This window comes from Arachis stenosperma, chromosome 9 (assembly GCF_014773155.1).
Source record: "Arachis stenosperma cultivar V10309 chromosome 9, arast.V10309.gnm1.PFL2, whole genome shotgun sequence".
In the NCBI taxonomy this organism is placed as follows: Eukaryota; Viridiplantae; Streptophyta; class Magnoliopsida; order Fabales; family Fabaceae; genus Arachis; species Arachis stenosperma.
In genome coordinates, this window is record NC_080385.1 from 89697611 (window position 1) to 89705184 (window position 7574).

The 7574-nt window shown below is 41.4% G+C and overlaps 1 non-coding gene across 1 annotated transcript; it reads left to right on the forward strand.

The window, feature by feature from the left end:
- The first annotated feature begins 7083 nt into the window (after positions 1–7083).
- Positions 7084–7191, forward strand: LOC130952180 (small nucleolar RNA R71). Its single transcript, XR_009074360.1, has one exon. It is a non-coding gene; the product is annotated as a small nucleolar RNA R71 (small nucleolar RNA).
- Positions 7192–7574: the final 383 nt, after the last annotated feature.

Below are 7574 nucleotides of genomic sequence, written 5' to 3' on the forward strand. Positions count from 1 at the left end.
CAACAACAGACCTCCATTTCCATCTTCTCAAGGGAATATGGAGACTCCTAAGCAGAGCCTTTTTGACTTAGTTACTATAGTCTCCAACCTCTCTAAGACCACTCATAGTTTCATAACTGAAACAAGGTCCTCCATTAGAAACTTGGAGGTACAAGTTGGTCAGCTGAGCAAGAGGATCCTTAAGACTCCTCCTGACACTCTTTCTAGTAACACTGAAGTAAACTCAAGAGAAGAGTGCAAGACCATCACCACCGAGGATGAGGCCGAATCTGGAGAGAATGATATGGTATTGAACGCTAGTGAGGAAGACCTCACTGGGCGTTCGACATCCAAACTGGCCAAGAGCTTGCACTGAACGCCAATGAGGAAGCCCTCACTGGGTGTTCAATGCTTAAAATGGGAGGAAACCTGGCGTTGAACGCCAGCAAGGACAGCCCTGTTGGGCATTCAACGCCCAACTTGGTGAAGGAACTGGCGTTGAACGCCAGTGAAGGGATACATGATTGGCGTTCAACGCCCAAAGAATCATCAGAACTAGCATTGAACGCAAGTGATGGTATAGCTCCCTAATGTTAACTATCTACTAAAGTTATCCATATCCAAGAACTAAAGGAAGCCAAGGCTCATGTAGAGACCATAGAGGTTCCTTTGCATGCACTCTTGCAATGCATGAGTTCTGATGAATACTCATCCTCTGATGAGGATGAGGACACTATAGAAGAGCAAGTTGCTCGGTACCTAGGAGCTCTCATGATGCTGAATGCCAAGATATTTAGTACAAACCATTGGAGGAAGAACCTCCAGTGCTCACCAAAGAACTCAATGCTTTGGTTCAACAGAAGCTACCTCAGAAGCTTCCGGATCCCAAATGCTTCCTAATTCCTTGAAGACCTTTACATCCCTACAAACTTCATAATCTTAGATACTAAGGAAGATGAGGATGAATCCATCATCCTTGGTAGATCTTTCCTAGCCACTGCCAATGCTATCATTGATGTAGCTAAGGGTGAACTGATTCTACAACTAGGGGAGGATCACATCTTGTTCAAGATGCCTCACCCCAACTCTCCCTCTGAGAAAAGAGAGATAACTGTGCAACACTTAGTGTTCCAACCATCTCTTTCAGTGCAGAGCTTTACTAAACCCCCAAACATCAATTCTAAGTTTGGTGTTGGGTAGCCATTAACAGGCACTAAGAACAAAGGTACTAAGAAGAAAGTACCTAAAGGCTGGAGGTACAAGAAAGTCCCCACTAAAGGCCTCTCAGCTGGAATGAGAGTTGTCTTCACCAAGAAGCCAGTCATACCACAGACAGTGAGTCGTGTCCTGTCTTTAGAGCATGTGGAGCTCATTCATGAGAAGACAGGTAGAAAGTTCACTGTAAGGGGCAAAATTTTGAGTCCATATCCATCTTCGTAAGGAGCTAACCGTCAAGCTAATCATGTTAAAGAAGCACTTGTTGGGAGGCAACCCAACCCTAATTAGTTATTTCTATTTCTTTTAAATCCTTAAGTTTATTTTCTTTAAGTTATTTCTTTAGGTTCATGATCATGTGCAGCAGTCAGAACAGAGACAGAAAGGTTCAGCAATGAAAATAGAACACTCTGGATGGAGTGTCTGACTGGTATTGAATGCCAGCCACAGAGAACTGGCTGGGCGTTCAACGCCCAATTTGGAAGTCTTGCTGGCGTTAAACACCAGCTAGGGAGCACTGGCTGAGCGTTCAACGCTCCAACTGGCAGACTTACTAGTGTTGAACGCTAACCAAGGAGCACTAGTTGGGCATTAAATGCTCATAATGGCAGCATTCTTGGCGTTGAACGCTAGCCATACTGAAGTGTTGGGTGTTCAACACTCATGAAGATGGCAGGGAATCTGAATTTCCTAGCTTCTCAGGACCAGTGGGTCCTACAGCATCTTTACCTACCCCACTTCTTCACTCTTCTTTTTCACACTTCCCCATACACTCTTCCCTATAAACCCTAGCCCAATCACTTCTATATTACTTCCTCAAAACCATCATATCTACCACCAACCCCCACCCACTTCAAAATCAAATTTCCCTCCCATTTACCCCACCCATGACCGAACCCAACCCTAGCCCACTCCTATAAATACCCCTCATTCTAGCGCTTCATACACACAACTTTCATACACATCAAAGCCTCCTTGGCCGAATTGCTTTTTTCCTCATTTTTCTTCTATTTTCTTCTTCTTCTACTCTATTATTCTCTTTTATTTATTTTTGCTCGAGGATGGGCAAAGCTCTTAATATTAGTATGGGAAAAGCGTTGCTTTTTACTTTCATTGCGACTTATGGCACCCAAGGTTAGAGAATGCTCTAGAACAAGGAAAGGAAAGGCCATAACCGCCACCTCCGATTCTTGGGAGATGGAGAGATTTATCACCAAATCCTACCAAGACAACTTCTATGAAGTAGTGGCAGAGAAGAAGGTGATCTCTGAGGCCCCTTTTAGGCTTGAGAGGAATGAGTATCTGAAAATCCGAAGAGAGATCCGGAGTAGAGGTTGGAAAGTCCTAACCAATCTCATCCAAGAGGTTGGGATCTTAATGGTGCAAGAGTTATTTGCTAATGCATGGGTCACGAAAAACCATGACATTAGTGAAAATTTAAATCCCAATTGGAGAACCATAGTCCGAGGGAGAATCTTAGATTTTAGCCTGGAAAGTGTGATGTTGGCGTTCAACTTTCCTTTGATGCAAGGATACCCACATCCTTATACTAGGAGAGTTAACCATGATCAGAGGCTGGATCAAGTACTCTCAGAAATCTATGTGGAAGGAGCACAGTAGAAAAGGGATTCTCAAGGCAAGCCTATCCAACTGAGAAGGCTTGACCTCAAGCCCATAGCTAGAGGATGGTTGGAGTTTATACAACGCTCTATCATCCCTACTAGCAACCGGTCTGAAATGACCATAGACCGAGCTATTTATCCTGGAAAGTGTGAGGTTGGCATTCAACTTGCCTTTGATGCAAGGAGACCCATATCCTTATACTAGGAGAGTTAACCATGATTAGAGGCTGGATCAAGTACTCTCAGACATCTATGTGGAAGGAGCACAGTGGAAAAGGGATTCTCAAGGAAAGCCTATCCAACTGAGAAGACTTGACCTCAAGCCCATAGCTAGAGGATGGTTGGAGTTTATCCAACGCTCTATCATCCCTACTAGCAACCGGTCCGAAATGACCATAGACCGAGCTATCATGATCCATTATTGCATCATGCTCGGAGAGGAGGTGGAAGTACATGAGGTGATACCTCAAGAGTTGAACAAGTGAAAGACAAGCCCTCCATCAAGGCAAGGTTAGCTTTCCTTCGTCTTATATGTCACCTATGTAATTCAGCTGGGATTGTCATAGAAGACGAAATTCCCATTGAGGAGGACAAGCCCTTCACTAAAAGTAGGATGGAGCATACTAGAGAGCTAGCACATGAACCACAACAAGAGCATCTGGAGCTGCCTCAACATGAGATCCCTGAGATGCCTCAAGGAATGTATTTTCCTCCTCAAAACTATTAGAATCAATGGCATACTTCTCTTCAAGAACTGAGCACTAACATGGATCAGTTGAGGATGGAACATCAGGATCATTCCACCACCCTCCATCAAATAAGAGAAGATCAAAGAGCCGTGAGGGAAGAACAAAGAGTTTTGAGGGAGGAACAACAGAGACAAGGGCGTGACATTGAAGATATCAAGCGCACCATTGGGTTCTCTAGAGGAAGTGGCAATCATCGTCACTAAGATGATCCCGTTCCCTTAATCACCTTGCTTTTATTTTTCTATTTTTTGTTATGTTTTGTTGTCTGTTCTCTTGTTCTTGTTGCATAATCATCTATGTCTTAAAGTTATAAAATATTCCATATATCTCTCACCCTACTCAAAAGAAAATTTTATTTGAAAAGAATTGAGAGATACAAGAATTTTGATGTGGTGGCATTGCTTTTATTTTCTGAATGTATGAATAAACAGTGCATATTTGAAGTTGGAATTAAGAATGTTGGTTCTTAAAAGAATGATGATGAAAGTGAAATATTATTAGTAATCTGAAAAATCTCAAAAATTGATTCTTAAAGCAAGAAAAAGTAGCAAAAAAAGCATGTTGCAAAAAAAGAAAAAAATGTATACATGCATGCAAAAACAGCCAATAATCCTTTAAAGTAAAAGGCAAGGGAAAAAGGATCCAAGGCTTTGAGCATCAATGGTTAGGAGGGCCTAAAAGAAAGAAAAAGTTCTTAGCCTAAGCGGCTCAACGAAGTTGTCCCTAACCATGTGCTTATGGTGTGAAGGTGTCAAGTGAAAAGCTTGAGAGAGACTGAGCAGTTAAAGTCGTGATCCAAAAAAAAGAGTGTGCTTAAGAATTCTGGACATCTCTATCTGGGGATTCTAGCAAAGCTAAATCTCAATTCGAAAGGGTTCACCCAGTTAAGTGTCTGTGGCATTTATGTATCTAGTGGTAATATTGGAAAACAAAGTGCTTAGGGCCACGAACAAGACTCTAAAAAGCTGCGTTTAAGAATAAAAAATAAATAAACTAGGAGAATCAATAATATCATCTGGATTCTAAGTTCCTAAAGATGCCGACACTTCTGAGTTTCAATGGATAGTGAGATGCCAAAACTATTAGGAAGCAAAAAGCTACTAAGTCCGGCTCATCTAATTGAAACTGAGCTTCATTGAAAACTCTGAGATTTATTGTACCTTACTCTTCTTTTTTATCCTACTTTGTTTTTTAGTTGCTTGGGGAGAAGCAACAGTTTAAGTTTGGCGTTCTGATGAGCGGATATTTTACACGCTTTTTGCCATTGTTTTCATATAGTTTTTGGTATATTTTATTTAAGTTTTACTAATTTTTCATAGGTTTTAGTGTAAAATTCACATTTTTTGATTCTACTTTGAGTTTGTGTGTCTTCATGCAATTTCAAGTATTTTCTAGCTAAAATTGAGGAGCAGGAGCAAAAGTCTGATTTAGAGGCAGAGAAAGCACTGCAGATGCTGTCCGGATCTGACCTCCTTGCACCCAAAAGAGCTTTTCTGGAGCTACACACATCTAAATAGAGCGTTGGTGTACGAAATTGTGATCTCTAACAATGGCCTTCAACTTGGTATGCGCATCTACTAACTCAGCACTTTCTTCACAACTTCACACAACTAACCAGCAAGTGCACTGGGTCGTCCAAGTAATAAACCTTACGTGAGTAAGGATCGATCCCACGGAGATTGTTGGTATGAAGCAAGCTATGGTCATCTTATAGATCTCAGTTAGGCTTATTCAAATGGTTATGGAGTTTTCGAATATAAAGATAAATAAAACATAAAATAAAAATAAAAATACTTATGTAAATCATTGGTGGGAATTTCAGATAAGTGTATGGAGATGCTTTATCCCTGTTGAATCTCTACAACATACTGCTTTCTTACTTTCAATCCTTTATACTCCTTTCCATGGCAAGCTGTATGTAGGGTATCACCGTTGTCAATGGCTACTTCCCATCCTCTCAGTGAAAAAGATCCAAATGCTCTTGTCACAGGACGGCTAATCATCTGTCGGTTCTCGATCATGTCGGAATAGAATCCATTGATTCTTTTGCGTTTGTCATCACACCCAACAATCGCGAGTTTGAAGCTCGTCACAGTCATTCAATCCCTGAATCCTACTCGAAATACCACAGATAAGGTTTAGACTTTCCAGATTCTCAAGAATGACCGCCAAAGGGTTCTAGCTTATACCACGAAGATTCTGATTAAGGAATCCAAGAGACACACGCTCGGTCTAAGGTAGAACGGAAGTGGTTGTCAGTCACTCGTTCATAAGGATGGATGATGATGAGTGTCACGGATCATAACAGAGAGTGGCATAAGATTTATCCCTGACCCCAGGTCACACAGAGACTTCTCAAAGGTCATGGTGCCTATGGTGCAGGGTATTGAGAATTTACCAGGATCTTGTCTCTTTTAAAGTAAAGTTTGCTGAACCCATGTATCTAGTTCACTAATGAGCAAGGGATGTTCACCTTCCCAAGTCTCATTACCAAACAACTTGGCATTCAACTTTATGATAGCTCCTAGATATTGAGCAAATTGCTCTCCAATTACATCTTCATCCTCTTCAGAGGAAGAATAGTCTTCAAAGCTCATGAATGGCAGAAGGAGGTTTAATGGGATCTCTATGGTGTCTATATGACCTTCAGATTCCTTTAGGTCCTCAATAGGGAACTTTTTCTTGTCTGGGAGATGTCCCATGAGGTCTTCCTCATTGGGATTCACGTCCTCTCCTACCTCTCTAGGTTCGGCCATGTTGATTATGTCAATGGCCTTGCACTCTCTTTTTGGATTCTCTTCAGTATTGCTTGGGAGAGTACTAGGAGGAGTTTCAGTGATTTTCTTACTCAGCTGGCCCACTTGTGCCTCCAGATTTCTAATGGAGGACCTTGTTTCACTCATGAAACTTAAAGTGGCCTTAGCTAGATCAGAGACTATGTTTGCTAAGCTAGAGGTGCTCTGCTCAGAATTTTCTGTCTGTTGCTGAGAAGATGATGGAAAAGGCTTGCTATTGCTGAGCCTATTTCTTCCACCATTATTAAAGCCTTGTTGACGCTTTTGTTGATTCTTCCATAAGAAATTTGGATGATTTCTCCATGATGAATTATAGGTGTTTCCATAAGGTTCACCCATGTAATTTACCTCTGCCATTGCAGGGTTCTCAGGATCATAGGCTTCTTCTTCAGAAGATGCCTCTTTAGTACTGTTGGATGCATTTTGCCATCCATTCAGACTTTGAGAAATCATGTTGACTTGCTGAGTCAACATTTTGTTCTGAGCCAATATGGCATTCAGAGCATCAATTTCAAGAACTCCCTTCCTCTGAGGTGTCCCATTACTCACAGAATTCTTCTGAGAAGTGTACATGAACTGGTTATTTGCAACCATTTCAATGAGTTCTTGAGCTTCTGCAGGCGTTTTCTTTAGGTGAATGGATCCACCTGCAGAATGGTCCAGTGACATCTTAGAAAACTCAGATAGACCATAACAGAATATTTCCAAAATGGTCCATTCTGAAAGCATGTCAGAAGGACACCTTTTGGTCATCTGCTTGTATCTTTCCCAAGCTTCATAGAGGGATTCACCATCTTTTTGTTTGAAGGTTTGAACATCCACTCTAAGCTTGCTCAGCTTTTGAGGAGAAAAGAACTTAGCCAAGAAGGCCGCGACCAGCTTATCCCATGAGTCCAGGCTATCTTTAGGTTGTAAATCCAACCATGTTCTAGCTCTGTCTCTGACAGCAAAAGGGAAAAGCATGAGCCTGTAGACTTCAGGATCTACTCTATTAGTCTTAACAGTCTCACAGATCTGCAAGAACTTAGTTAAAAACTGGTAGGGATCTTCTGATGGAAGTTCATGGAACTTGCAATTCTGTTGAATTAGAGCAACTAGTTGAGGTTTCAGCTCAAAAATGTTTGCTCCAATGGCAGGGATTGAGATGCTTCATCTATCAAACTTAGAAGTAGGTGTAGTATAGTCATCAAGCATCCTCCTTGCATTATTGTTGT